Genomic DNA, 15,553 nt, shown 5'->3' with positions numbered 1-15,553 from the left:
TGGAGAATCGTGGCCGAACCGAGACCTAGTGTCCGAACGCGGGGCGTTCTTTCCTTCTACGCGAGACGTTCCCTTCGGACAACCTTCGTAAATTTCATTCCCAACTGCTAAAATTCATAACTTTCGCATACGAGCTCTGTTTTAGACGTTCTTTATATCCACGCATAGGTAGAGACATACTCTACAACTTTCATTTAGACTCCGTCGGCTAATTTTGATTTTATTTTTAAAGTTATATTTTTAACAGGACGGGACAAGAAAAGTCCGTTAAAAGTTCATAACTTTGTCATCCGACGTCCGTTTTCGTCTGTCTTTTTATCGTTGAGCTCCTTCTGACAAGATATTCGATTCTCATTTAGGTTGTGTCGGCTAAAAATCACTCGATTTAAAATTCGAACTCCGGGCTGCATACTGTTATGCCAAATCTTAAAAAATTCATAACTTCCTCATACGAAGTCAGATTTGGACGTTCTTTTCATGCACACTCTCGGTTTTAACGTATACTATGACTTTCATTTAGATCGCTAAGGCTAAAAAGCACTTTATCGTAAACTCACTTTTTACGTCCCACCGCGTCGTGTCAGTTTTGTGGCGAAACTTCGACAGGTCATAACTTCTTCGTTATAACTCGGATTTCGGCGTTCTTTATATCTCCAGAATCCTTGTCACGAGCACTACAACTTTCTTCATAGATATCGAGTTTATCTAACATTTATTTTTGACGCTTATTTTCATTCTTAGTTTATTATATCATTATAAGCAAGTATAAAGCACACACATTCTCATAAGTCACATAGTACTCAAACAATTCGTTTTTATTACTTTAAAATGAGTTACATTTGTTGACCATAAGTTTTACATAATCGTATCAATGCTTAGCCTCGAAACACGGGCGTTACAATTCTCTCCCCCTTAGGATGATTCCGTCTCGGAATCATCAACAAGACAGGGCTTGTATAATGACTCCATACGTTATCTCTTCATCCTAGGTAATGGTCGTAACTTTTATTTTCCTTCGAATGAGTATCTAACTTTTGGAATTCTTGTCTGCACGCGGTGCTCGATCTTGCACCCGCTCTCTATCCCATGTTGGACTTTCAATCGTGACCTTCAAGTCACAATCTCGATCCTTATTGGAGACTCCTCCTTCTTCTTAACAAATTTAAGACAAGTTCTTTCCTTCGATTACCATAATAGACTGATGGGTCATGTTCTAATGACCTCTCATCGTATGATGCACTGCTTAGACTCAAGTCTTTTATAGTCAAGTTTCTGAACGGAATATACCTTCCTTCGTGTTCCAATGTGATAATAACGCATTCTAGCATGTAGTACTTCTAGCTACAAGCTTCTTACTTTAACAACGATTGCGATACTTCTATTGATCGTTTTCGATTATCTTTTACTTCAATCTTCTAGTTTGATTCAGATGCTACATAGATCTTGGTTATCTGAACCACGTGACTAACTCATCTTAGTCGGACTCGATATGATATGAGCACTAGGGTCGGAATAACAATCATCATCTTAGTCATTACCGAAACGATGGTAACGACATACTTGAACAAAACAGAATCAATTACTCGCTTCTTGGTAACCTTGTGACTTTCCCTGATCCAAGTGCGAGTCATGTGCTTCCGGTAGTATAGGCCTCTATTACCATTCACACCTACTCATACTTGTCCCAAGTATTGCCTCACAGTTTTCCAAGTCACCGTATAATAAAAGCATATAGAAACTCAACACACCAGATAACAAGACCAAAGTTTATATTATTTATTAAAACGATTACATAGATGTTCAAGTTTACCCTATACAATGCCTCTAATAGGCTACACCACATGATACTATCTGCATGGCTAATACATATATTGATCTTCGGATATAAAGTCCTCACTCTTGATTCCTTGCATTATCACCTTCTTTGTCGAGGATCATCTGGAATGCCCTTAGCGTTGGCTGTGCGCTTGGCCTTGCTGCTGTATTTTTCTTCGGGCAGTCCCTATAAATATGTCCTTCTTCCCTACACCAGTAACACACCTTCTTGGTAAATATACACTCATTGGCGTAATGGCCAGTCTCTCCACTATTGAAACAAGTCACCTTCCTGCCATATTTTCCAGAGTGTTTATTTTTTCACTTCTCGCACCATTTTCCTTTACCTCCTCCTCCTCCAGACCTTGAGAACATGTTGTTCTTGTTGGACCTTGAAGATCCCTCAAATTTCCTCTTCTTTCCAACTTCAACCTTATTGGCGGTTTTGCCATTGATCATTTCTTCAACAGACTTAGCAACCCAGATGGTCGCCTTAAGAGTAGGTGCCTGGCGTATTGGCACAGTAAGTTCGTCCTTATTTTGTTGAAATAAACGCCTTCTCTCTTCCATCTGATGATCCGACATCATCTGCATCATTGCTTGTACTCATGTCATCGTGATTGGCTCGGGTGCAGCTGCTTCTTTTGCACGCTCAATCACTTGTGGCTCAGGCTGCAGGTTACCGTTTCTGAATCTGCTTTGAGTATTCTCAATGTCGATCTATACACCCAAATCAGACGTTCAGTGTGCAGTGACGAGAATTTAGATAGGGGAATCAGACGTATAAATCTCCTTATCACTCCGAAAAGTTACATGCCAGTTCTAATACCGTAATTGAACGTTTAGAATCCTGAACACATAAAGTTTCCAGATTCGGTCAGCAACAGACCATAGATCCGATCAAATATTAGCATATAAGGCATCTTAATAGCTATAACATAAATCATTTAGCACATAAAAGCATTTTAGGCATCTTTCCTAAAATAAGCTAGTGCTCGTGTCTAAAATATGGTAGACACTCATCTCACAATCATCGTTTAGCATTCTATGTTGAAGTCTAGAAATCCTACAAATTCCTAGTTCGCTTAAACTAATGCTCTGATACCAACTGTGACATCCCCATTTTCAGGGCCAGAAAAGACTGTTTGTATATGCTTTATTTTAAAAATCAGAGTATCTTTTTTAAAGAAAAGTGTTGCGAAATTTGTTCCCAGAAAACATGATAAAGATATTATCAAAGCATTTCCGAAGAAATGTATTTTGTTTATATTAAAACCTTGGGATGTCATCGTCAATACAAAAACATAAGCATAAACAGACCTTACATTCTTTTACACTAGTGATTTACATCTCCTTTAATCTCTCAGTGTAATGTAGCTTCGTATCGACACCTGTGATACAAATAAACTAAGTGGGTCAGGTTGGGAAACATGGTGAGTACATAGGGTTTTCAACCCACAATAATATAATTATTATGTTTAAGCATCAAACAATCAACCCAATTACCCCATCCCCATTATTTTCTTTATTCTTAAGGATCCACCCTAAGAATCGGCTATCCTTCATTCATTCATTCCTAAGGATTATCCTAAGGACTAGGCACGAAGTCCATCGTTGCCTATGGCACAGATGTCAATGTTATCTATTAGGCAAAGCTGCCAATACTATCATTTAGGCGCAGCTGCCAGGATTATGACGTTCTCTACTAGGCGCAGCTGCCGATATTATCATTTAGGTGTAGCTGCTAGAATTATGATGTTCTCTATTAGGTGCAGTTGCCGATATTATCCTTTAGGCACAGCTGCTAGGATCACAGTTCAAAGACATCTACAGGTTGTGGCGTAGCTGCCAATAGTCATCTATATCATCTTTCGTCCCTCATCATTTATCTACCCATGTTCCACCCAACATATTTGTAGATACAAAATACATATACAGTTCTGATCTGAAAAACGAAGTTTAAATCTTCCATCTAGAACAGATCTCAAATACATATACAGTTTAGATCTGAAAAACGAAGTTTAAATCTTCCATTCAGCATAGATCTCAAATACATATAAAGTTTAGATCTGAAAAACGAAGTTTAAATCTTCCATCCAACATAGATCTCAAATACATATGCATTTTAGATCTGAAAAACAAAGTTTAAATCTTCCATCCAGTATAGATATCAATTCATAAAATACATATACAGTTTAGATCTTAAAAACGAAGTTTAAATCTTCCATCCAACAGAGATCTCAAGATAAATAGATAATATGCACACATAACATGTAATTTATATAAAATACTTCATATCTATGTGTAAGATGAAAGTAACTATGCACTCACTTGATAAGGTGGTGATTCCAACTTGGACAGCGCTTCGCTTCGACGAAACCGGGAGGTTTGCTTGAAAACCGGACTCTGCGGGGGCAGGGCTTTCCGAACCGAAAAATTCTTTTTCTCGGAGCCTTCGGGCGCTCCGGGGATTTCTTCTAGAGCTAGGGAGGTTTTCTAGGTTTGGGGGGGTGTTTGGGAGGTTTAGAGAGAAAGAGAGTAGAGAGAGAAAGAAAAAGTTTTTGGTGTGAAAAGAATGGCTTGCCTCGCACCCCTTTATATAGGCCGAAGCCTCGGTACGCAGGGCGTTCCTGCGAGGAGCGCAGCGCGTTCCTCGGTGCGCAGGGCGCTTAGGCGAACGCAACGCGCAGGAGCGGGTTACATGTCAACCTTCGGATGGAGAATCGTGGCCGAACCGAGACCTAGTGTCCGAACGCGGGGCGTTCTTTCCTTTTATGCGGGGCGTTCCCTTCGGACAGCCTTCGCAAATTTCATTCCCAACTTCTAAAATTCATAACTTTCGTATACGAGCTTTGTTTTTGACGTTCTTTATATCCACGCGTAGGTAGAGACGTACTCTACAACTTTTTTTTAGACTCTGTCGGCTAATTTTGACTTTATTTTTTAAAGTTATATTTTTAACAGGTCGGGACAAGAAAAGTCCGTTAAAAATTTATAACTTTGACATCCGATGTCCATTTTCGTCTGTCTTTTTATCGTTGAGCTCTTATTGACGAGATCTTCGATTCTCGTTTAGGTTGTGTCTGCTAAAAATCGTTCGATCTAAATTTCGAACTCCGTGCTGCACACTGTTATGCCAAATCTTAGAAAATTCATAACTTCCTCATACGAAGTCAGATTTGGACGTTCTTTTCATGCACGCTCTCGGTTTAACGTATACTATGACTTTCATTTAGACCGCTAAGGCTAAAAAGCACTTTATCGTCAACTCACTTTTTACGTCTCACAACGTCGTGCCGGTTTTGTCGCGAAACTTCGACAGGTCATAACTTCTTCGTTATAACTAGGATTTTGACGTTCTTTATATCTCCGGAATCCTTGTCATGACCACTACAACTTTATTCATAGATATCGGGTTTATCTCAGATTTTATTTTTGACGCTTATTTTCATTCTTAATTTATTATATAATTATAAACAAGTATAAAACACATAAATTCTCATCATTCACATAGTACTCAAATAATTCATTTTTATTACTTCAAAATGAGTTACATTTTTTGACCCTAACTTTTACATCATCGTATCAATGCTTATCCTCGAAACACGGGCGTTACAGTTAAGGTGGTTTGCACCTGATCCCACATCGGCTGGGAAGGAGAACTAAGAATTCCTTAAAAGGGTGTGGATACCTTCTCTGACACAACGCGTTTTAAAGCCGTGAGGGCAGCAGATCCCATAAGAACTCTGTAGTTAAGTGTGCCCGTGCGAGAGCAATCCAAGGATGGGTGACCCCCTGGGAAGTTTTCGTGTCGGGAGCCCAAAGCGGACAATATTGTGATACGTGCCAGAGGAGGATGTTACAAATGGTATCAGAGCTGGGGCACAGGTCGATATATTCGACGGGGACGTCGAACCCTATAATGAGGGGTGAAGGTGGTTTGCACCTGATCCCACATCGGCTGGGAAGGAGAAATAAGCATTCCTTAAAAGGGTGTGGATACCTTCTCTGTCACAACCCGTTTTAAAGTCATGAGGGCAACAGATCCCATAAGAACTCTGCAGTTAAGCGTGCTCGGGCGGGAGTAGTACCGGGATGGGTGACCCCCTAGGAAGTCCTCGTACCGAGTGGCCCAAAGCGGATAATATTGTGATACGTGCCAGAGGGGGATGTTACACAATGATTGTATGGCATGTGGTATTTCGGGAAATTCAATACGCTTTGTGCTCACATTTCATGTTTAAGTTTCAGGTACTTCTAGTTTGAAAGGGAAGGGCTCGACATGATCGCACAACATCTCCTTGTTTTTATTCCGCATTAACTTTTGATTTCACTATAATATTGGGAATACTTTGTATTAAGGTTGTTTGGAACAAATTATTGATATTTTGGGTGTTTGAGAAAAATAAAATAAAATTCCACTATGAGTGGGATGTTACAAGTTGGTATCGGAGCCATGGTTTGAAGGATTCAGGCACACTTTCGGAAGTGTCAGAATTCAAATTGAGGAATTGATAATCTTTTCAAAAAGGAAAAATGAAATTTTCTAAAAATATTTTACAAAGAAAAAGGGGTGTGATGCGTGCAATCAGTCGAGCTCAAGTAACTGATTCCTAAAATATTCATACCAACGTATTATGACTAGTAAGTCGGATATGTGAGCTGCATGCTAGAGTATGATAAGGATACCTTCAAGAATTGTATGTTATAATTTCCTGATTTGTGTGATGCCTCATAGCCTAAGAGGATTGGGTGCTATGTATTACTCAGATTAATATCAACTCGGTAAATTGTTAAGTGTATGCTTTAAAAATTGTGTACGATTAGGATCATATAGCCCTAGAATGATTGGTTTAGCCTTATTTCCTATTCCTTGTGAGGTTGTGGGCTTATGATAGAATCATTATTTGAGATTGTATGTGGTCTCGTATTTTGTACAATTTGCATGCATAAGGCAACCAGCGGTGTTGGTCGAGGTTCCTAGTATTGTACAGACTAGCGAGTTGGGAATTCTTAGGAGAGCCTAGGAAATGGCATGGTGGGATTTGTATGCTGCTTAGCATAGGATCTGTGTGTTTATGTATTTAGTGGGGTGCCTTAGAGGATTTTGGATGATTCTTGAGGAAAGTATGGATAGGTGTGGAAGGTAGTATTGGGCCCGTACTACTCAAAGCACATGATATGTACTCGACTCAAGGACGGTTTCGAAGATTCTAAGGAGCCTACAGAGTAGGAGTTCCCTCGAGTATATTCTGATCATTTTTATGTTTGTATTTCAGTATGGTGACCACTCGAGGAAGAGCTTCTGGTTCCTGTTATGGCTCTGGGGCAGAACCGATTGATGAGCGATTGCGCGAGTTTATCACATCAGACATTACTGACAGTATTATGGAGGCTACCCCCTTAATTTTCGGTACAATCAAGGAGGGGATTATGGAACTTTTGAATGAGCGACTCGGGGGCTTTCGGGCCGAGACCACAACAGGAAGGTTACGAGCATGGGCTCCCTCTTTTCGAGAGTTCAGGTCATGTGGAGCTCCGGAGGTTTTTGGGGATAAGGACCCCATTGCTTGCCACCGATGGATCGCTGACATGGAGAATGTTCAACGAATGAGCTTCTGCCCTGAGGGGGAGAAGGTGGAGTTTGCATCCTGCCTTCTGAGGGACCGAGCCCATGATTGGTGGGAGGAGGTCGGTCGTGGTTTCGAATCTGTGGTTGTGGTGGTCATGACTTGTAAGGACTTTGTGACTAGGTTCCAGGAGGAGTTTGCACCTGCGATTGAGGTGCAACAGCTGGTTAGGGAGTTTCGGGACCTTTGCCAGACTACTAAGACTTTGGTGGTGATCACCGCCAAGTTCCAGGAGAGGGCTTTGTTGGTTCCGCAATATGTTGCGTGTGAGAAGATGAAGAAGATGAGATGTCATAATATGTTGAGAGATGATATCAGAGAGTTTTTCAGATTTTCGGGGTACAAAACTCTGAATGACATGATTGCGAGTACCCGGGAACAGGAGATTGAGCTGGAGCTTCGGGCGAAGTGCAATACGGAGAAGGTACAAATAGCAGTGGGCCAGGAAAAAAGGCCCAAGATTATTGATTCGCATCCTAGGGGTCAACAGGGACGGAGCCGTTGTGGCAAGTGCAGAAAGCCACACGACGGGTCTTCTCGAGTAGCAGGTGTGGGTTGTTTCAGATGCCGCTAGAATGGACATTTGAGTAGGAATTTCCCTCGGGTGTAACATCCCAAACATCATGATAATATTTTTTTCATTTTTCAGAAACCATTTCATAAACCATACATCATACAAGACATTGTTTCCAAATTATAGTCATAAAATCAGAGTATAAAGACATCTCTCAAATCATAAAAGTCCATATGATGATGTGTACGATCAATCCTATGCCTTTTCCCGATCTTCCGAAGTACCCGAATATTAAAATCCACAACTATAAGTCCAAGCTTAGTGAGTTCCCCCGAAAATACTCCACACAATAATACAATAACAATTACATTACATGCATATAGGGTTTGTTGGCCTGTGGCCTCAACCATCCATCTAGGGTTTATTGGCATATTACCTCAACTCAACCATCCAGGGTTTGTTGGCTTATAGCCTCAACCCAACCATCCTGGGTTTGTTGGTCTACCGCACGAAGAAGTACCACCTCAACCCATCGTCCAGGGTTTGTTGTCCTTCCGCCTCAATCCAACCACAAAATGTCGACACATGCAACATATAAACAATAATTAGAAGGTACAGGTAATCATACATATCTACCAATCTAACTGATCACTACAACATAACAATATCCTACATATATATCAGGATATATAACACAACTTGGTGGGTAGATGTGGTGCCTTCGACCCACGAGTACAATGAGGAAAACTCACCTCAAAGTCTAGAAGATAGCCGAACTGATCACTGCTCCAAATACCAGCTCTACAGGTCACCTAAACATGAAACAAGGACCAAGTCTCAATGAACTATTCAAATTACCCTATTTGACCTAAAGTCAAACTTGGTCGAAGCCAACGGTCAATGGTCAAAAAGTCAAAAGTCCACATTCAGCTCGAGTACGCCCAACGTACCAGCTCTACACCCAACGTAGAGTCTAAGATGGAAATTACAGGGAAATATGGCTATAGGCCCTGCGTAAGGGAAAATACGCCCTGCGTACTCCCAGAAACTTCAACTTAATCATTAAGTCATTAATTCAGACCAATGTCCCTTCCAACTTCCTGATCTTTCTTTTCCCAAACGTCCTAATGGATAAAGTCTAATATTTTATCCATTTGCATGCATACCAAAGGCACAAGATCATAATCTAAGTTTAAAAGTCACCCAAATATCCATAACTCCTGCACGGATGAATGAGAGTGACTAAGCTCTCATTTTTATAACTTATCAAGCCTAACGTCTCGAAATGACACTCGAATGGTCTGGAGTAACTCATATTCATATACACCGTGGTTATGGGGACATAAAGCATGAAAACCTAAACAAAGATAGATCTAGAATAGAAACACATCAAGATAGGAACTTTATACCTCCTGGAGATGGATGAGGGAATGGAACTTTTGGATCCAAGGCTGATTTGAGCTTCTAAGCAACTTTACCACCTTCTTTATTTTTTCAAAAGTACATAAACACACTCTTAAGTTCACAAATACACCAAAGGGGAACTAAGGTTTCAAAGGGAACGTTTAGGGGAATGGAGGCTGAGAATGGAAGGGCCTAGAGAGAGTTAAAGCCCTTAAATAGGGCTCAAAACCCTGAAACTAGGGTTTGGGCTCTGGGAAAGTACACGTTGCGTACTAAGATCTATGCCCAACGTAGATAATTTAAACCCCGATCCATGTTTCTCCTTCTACGCAGCGCATAGAAGGCTATATATACCCTACGCAGATCAAAACCCAACATTACATCTTCAAAAATAAAAAAGGAATTTACCTGCAAGGATCAGGTGATACAATTTTCCCCACTTGAATTAGACTTCGTCCTCAAAGTCTGATGTTGTGAATAAATCTGGGTAATGCTCACACATCTCCGCCTCGGGTTCCCAAGTCCACTCGGAACCCACCTTTTCAATGTTGCCACTGGACCTTGACCAAAGGTACCACCTTGTTGCGTAAGGCCTTCGTCTTTCTGTCTAGAATTGCTACCAGTCTCTCCGCATAATTCAGGTGAATGTCATACAAAAGGAACCAACACTAAATCATCAACCACACACTTCTGAACCTAAGAAAAATTAAAGGTGTTGTGAATCTGACTAAGCTCCTCAGGCAGATCCAATTGATAGGCCACTTTGCCTAATCTGGCCACTACTCGGAACGGTCTAATAAATTGAGGAACCAACTTGCCCCTCTTTCTAAAACAATATCCCCCACCTGAAACTATATCTCGAATCGTCATCTGTCGACATAATTCTTCTGTCGACTCTGGGTCGTCTGTAATATCTGTCTGATATGTTGGATGAGCTCCGTCGTCTGAAGGACCACCTCAGTCCTTCCGATGATCCTGTAGCCGACGTCTCCCCAACAAACTGGTGTACGAAACTTCCTCCCATAGAGAAGCTCATACTACGGTGCACCAATACTAGAATGATAGTTGTTGTTGTAAGGAAACTCAGTTAAGGGAAGGTAGGAGTCCCAACTCCCATCGAAATTGATGACACAAGCCCTCAACATATCCTCGAGCATCCGAATGGTCCGCTTAGTGTGACCATGAGTCTGAGGGTGATAAGAAGTGTTGAAATGCATCCTCATACCCGGATCCTCATGAAACTTCTGCCAAAATCGATAAGTTCACCGAACATCGCGGTCAGATATAATAGAGACCGGTACATCGTGGAGAGCAAAATATTGCGAACATACACGTCGGCCAATTTCTCGGCCAAAGAACTCTCCCGACTGGCAAGAAAATGGGTACTCTTGTTCAAATGGTCGACGATAACCCGAATTGCATCAAATCCCTTGGTTGTCCTCAACAACTTGGTGATGAAATCCATAGTGACCTGCTCTCATATCCACGTGAGCACCTCCAAAGACTGAAGCTTTCCTTGCAGCCTCTGGTGCTCTCCCTTAACCATCTGGCAGGTCAAGCATCTCTCCATATACCATGCTTTCTCCCGCATCATGCAGGGCCATCAATAACTAAGACTCAAGTCCAGATACATCTTTGTGGCTCCAATATGGATCGATAACCTATACTTGTGTACCTCCTCCATCATTGTCTGTCGGACCCTTCTAGAAAATGGGACCCAGACCCAACCACATTGGTTCAGAAGTCTGTGACTATCAGTAGAAAATCTGTCAATGTTACCTCTGATCTTTTCCTTCTTCCAATTTCCCCTCTTGACTCCCTCAGCGTGAGCCTCCCTGATCAAATCCATAAGTAGGGAGTCGATGGTCATTCTCAAACAGTGCTCTCGGACAAAAGTACTAGCCGCCTTGCGGTTCAAAGCGTCGGCGAGCATATTGTCCTTCCCCAGATGATAAAGAATCTCGCAATCATAATCCTTGACTACGTCAAGTGGAACGCCCGTATCTTCGGGCTAGAAAAAATAAATAATAATCATAATTTAAATCCTCGATTAGGATTCCTATTAGTTGTGTGCATTGCAGGCTACGTATTATCAAGCCATTTTAGAAAATTATCGATAAGCGACAAAATGGAAATCTTGATAGAAGATTATTTAGGACAAATAATCGTGACGGAAAATGTAGGAGTTGCGATATGAATCACGTACATATAAGACATACTCAAATCCAACTTTGTACGCATAATTTATAGACTTCCGAAGTTTCATGACCAGTCAACGTATCGTAAATAATGAATAAGATATAGGTTGCTTATTAGCCTAAGTAACCTAAACAAAAGACATAGCAATCGTTAAACCGAGAGTGTGCAGATAGAGAACGCTAAAATCTGACTTCGTTAGAGGAAGTTATGATTTTTCTAAGTTTCAGCATAGCAGTGTGCAACACTGATATCGACTTTTAGATTGGTTGATTGCTAGCCGAAACAATCTAAACAAGAATTGAAGATCTCGTTAATAGGAACCCGACAATATAAAGACAGTCAAGAACGGGCGTCGAAAGAGAGAGTTATGAATTTTTAACAGACTTTAACATTTTAATCCTGTTAAAATTATATATTTAAAAATAAAGTCAAGATTAGCCGACGGAGTCTAAGCGAAAGTTGTAGATCTCATCGATTGCTACATGTGGATATAAAACCCATAAAAAACGAAGCTCGTATGAGAAAGTTATGAATTTATCTAAAAAAACAGCAAATTCCACACGCAGCCGCGCACACAGACAGCATGCGCGGCGCGCCCTGACACACCACCCAGAATACGACACATGGCACCAAGCAAAAGGTGACACTTCACCTTCTTCCGACCAAATGCGCAGCGTGTACCTTATCTATGCGCGACGCGCACTCCAATTTAGGCTATATGAACCTCTGAAAATCAGCTCATTCCTCACACTATTCTTTCATATTCTCTCTGGATCACCTTCTAGCTTTTAGCCCCTTTTACTCCCGAGTTCCTGACCCCGTCGGCAAAGCCTTGTGGTGTCAGATAGTTAGTGAATAGAAGCTCCTGGGTCAGAGTATTGCCCGCATAATTCCTGGTTTTCACTAGGTTAGTCTGTAAGTTAAGCTATGCTTATTTTATTTAAGTGTAACTTTTAATTATAGTCATAATTCGTTATTATGAACCTATAATTAAGATTTATCAGTGATTTCAAGTCATTATGTTGTTTTATCTACTTACGGGAGTGATGTCTAGGTTGGATTTAGTGAGGTGTTTAAAGTGGGATTTCCAAACAGTATACAATGTATACCAAATGGACCCTATCTCCGATATGATCCTACCTGGTTATTCCTTACTTGATAGATCTTGATGTAGACATTGAGATTATTGAGGAATCTAGACTATAATTATTATAGTCGCGAAGATTATAAAACTTGACTAAGGCTTAATGCTTTATACGTCTAGGTCTCTTTGGAAGTGCAAAGCGAAGCGCTGCCAAAATCGTCAGTCCCCTATTTTATCAAGTGAGTGCATAGCCTCTTTCATGAACATGATTTGATACAAGTATTAATTAAAAGTATTAAATATTTGTTGGAAGTCGTATGTGAATTATATGCTTATTTCTAGAATTATATGTCAAGATATATGTATATATATTGTGCTATGTGCGAACCAGGTATGGTTCTATTTTATGTTAGAATAAATAGATAATACTATATAATAATATTAAAAGTAGCATTGTTGAGAAGATAAAAGAATAATAATACCTAAATACTCTGTAGGGAATATATACACTGAAGATAGGTTAGTGTCACCCAAGAATAGAGTTTGTATTAGAAATTGGTTACGGGTATTGTAATCTAGTCTAGGGACAAACTTAGACTTATGGAAGATACCTAGTTCAATTAAGTTTGATCTTGGTTAGTATCATTAGGAGAATGTGCATAAGATAGGAATAGAGAGTAAAGTTTTGTTCCGTGACACTTTCTAGTGTCGATGTATGGTAGCTCCGTACTGGAGTACATATCAGTATTCCATCATAGGATTACCAAAAATGATGGGTCTCGATCAGTCAACTATTAATGGTATGCCTGGTCATCTCCCAGAGTAGGATGACAACACTTGACCATTCTAGACGGTCTAGTGAATTACATTGCTAGTGTAGGCTCATAACCTACAGACGTAGATGAAAGGTAAAATCATATTCATCAAAATACTCTAACGGCTCATGTTACTTTATAACTTAAACTGGGAAAGGAAGCCCCTAGCTGTGAAGTCAAACCCTTTAAACGGTTCATCGGTTAAGATAAAACTTCTTGATAATCGTAGACTAGGATCTGTGAGGATCAATTAGGATTGGTAGAAGGTTCTATAGATAATTAAACCTTATCTATATTATTTGGTAACCGTTGGTTTTGTAGGTCTAATAAATAAGGAATATTATCATGAAAATATTATGGGATTGAAATCCCTATGTATCTCACCAGGTTTCCCAACCTGACCCACTCAATTTATTTGCATCATATGTATCAAGACTTAAGCTACTGGAACTTGATTAGGATGCTGAGTGATTAAGAGATAGCCTGCAATAGAGTTCAAGACCATCAGGTCTTTACGGTGTAACTTATGTATATGTATTGATTATGACATCCTTGGGGTTTTAACATTTTGGAAACAAACATTTGTATTCAAAATGATCTTTTGTACTGGGATTTTCGGCAAATATAAATAAGTGATTTTTAAAGTGTGAAGAAAAGTTTTAATTGGTTCTGAAAATTAGAGGATGTCACAGTTGGTATCAGAGCATTAGTTTAAGTGAACTACGAATAAGGATTTATTTCTAGACTTAAACTTAGAATGCTTAGCGATGATGGTGAGATAGGTGTCTATAACATCTTAGGTTGTATACCTAAATAGACACATGCACTAGAATAATTTAGGGTAAATGGCTTAAATAAAATTATGTGCTAAATAGGAAACATATATATATATATATATATATATATATATATATATATATATATATATATATATATATATATATATATATATATATATATATCATAACTTAGGTTGAATACCTTACTTGCTATAATATGCCCTAGCATACTTTAGGAAGAGATGCCTTATATTCTAACTGGTATGTAGCAGAGCATACCTTAGGTGCTTACCTAGATTGCTATTATGAGAAAAGTTAAGTTCAATTGCCGACCTTGAACCATGAAACTTATGTGTTTAGGATTCTAAACATATCATTATTGTATTAGAACTGACATGTAATATTTCGGAGTGATAAGGAGGAATTATGCGTCTAAAACATAAACAGAACCTTCTCTATCATAATAAACTCGCCTCTCGGTACACTGAAAATCTGCGTGGGTGTATAGAGCGTCATGGTGAGAACAAGTAGCGGATTGGGGAACGATAATGGAAACCAACATACTGATCCTTGTGTGAGCGAGCGGGCACGTGAATTCGTTCCAGTAGCTGAACCTGTCATGATGGCAGGAGTTCAAGCTATGATTTGGGCAATCTTTTTCAAACATATGGAAGAGATTAGACAACTAATCCGAGAGAATAGTAAAGAACCTACTACACTAGTTCTAGAACTAGTGTTGTATACTGGAGTGTCTGAGAAAGGAGGCCATAGCAGGAATGTAGAACCATAGAGGGTTAGAAAGAACAACACCTAGAAAGAGGTTAGTAGAGGTGGATGCAAGTATGAATACTTCATGGAATCCCCACCACCAAGCCTTTCTGGATAACCAACACCAGTATCAGTCATGGATTGGATCTATGTAATGGAAATGGTGTCTGAAAGCTGTGACTGCAGCGACCAATGGAAAACAATCTTCGCGATTAGACAACTAAAGACTGGAGTCTTGAGCTTGTGGAAACGGTTAGCTGGTGCTAGGCCAAAGGAGGAAAAAATGAAGATGTCATGGGAAGACTTCCTCGTGCAGTTGATAGAAGAATATTGCTCAGAGAGTGACCTTCTGGAAATAGCTAACTGAATTCTAGAACCTGAAGAAATGAGAGATGAGCGTCAGAGAGTACGCTGCAGCCTTTATCGAAGGAATTAGTCCCTTATCTAGTTCCTACTAAACTCTCTAATGTAAAGACGTTTTCTAATGGATTACCAATGGACTTTGGTCCTTTGGTGAAAAATGCAGACACCTTGGAAGCAGTTGT

Source organism: Lactuca virosa, chromosome 8 (assembly GCF_052849685.1).
Source record: "Lactuca virosa cultivar CGN04683 chromosome 8, Lactuca_virosa_CGN04683_v6, whole genome shotgun sequence".
Classification (NCBI taxonomy): domain Eukaryota; kingdom Viridiplantae; phylum Streptophyta; class Magnoliopsida; order Asterales; family Asteraceae; genus Lactuca; species Lactuca virosa.
Note: the sequence above shows the minus strand (reverse complement) of the source record.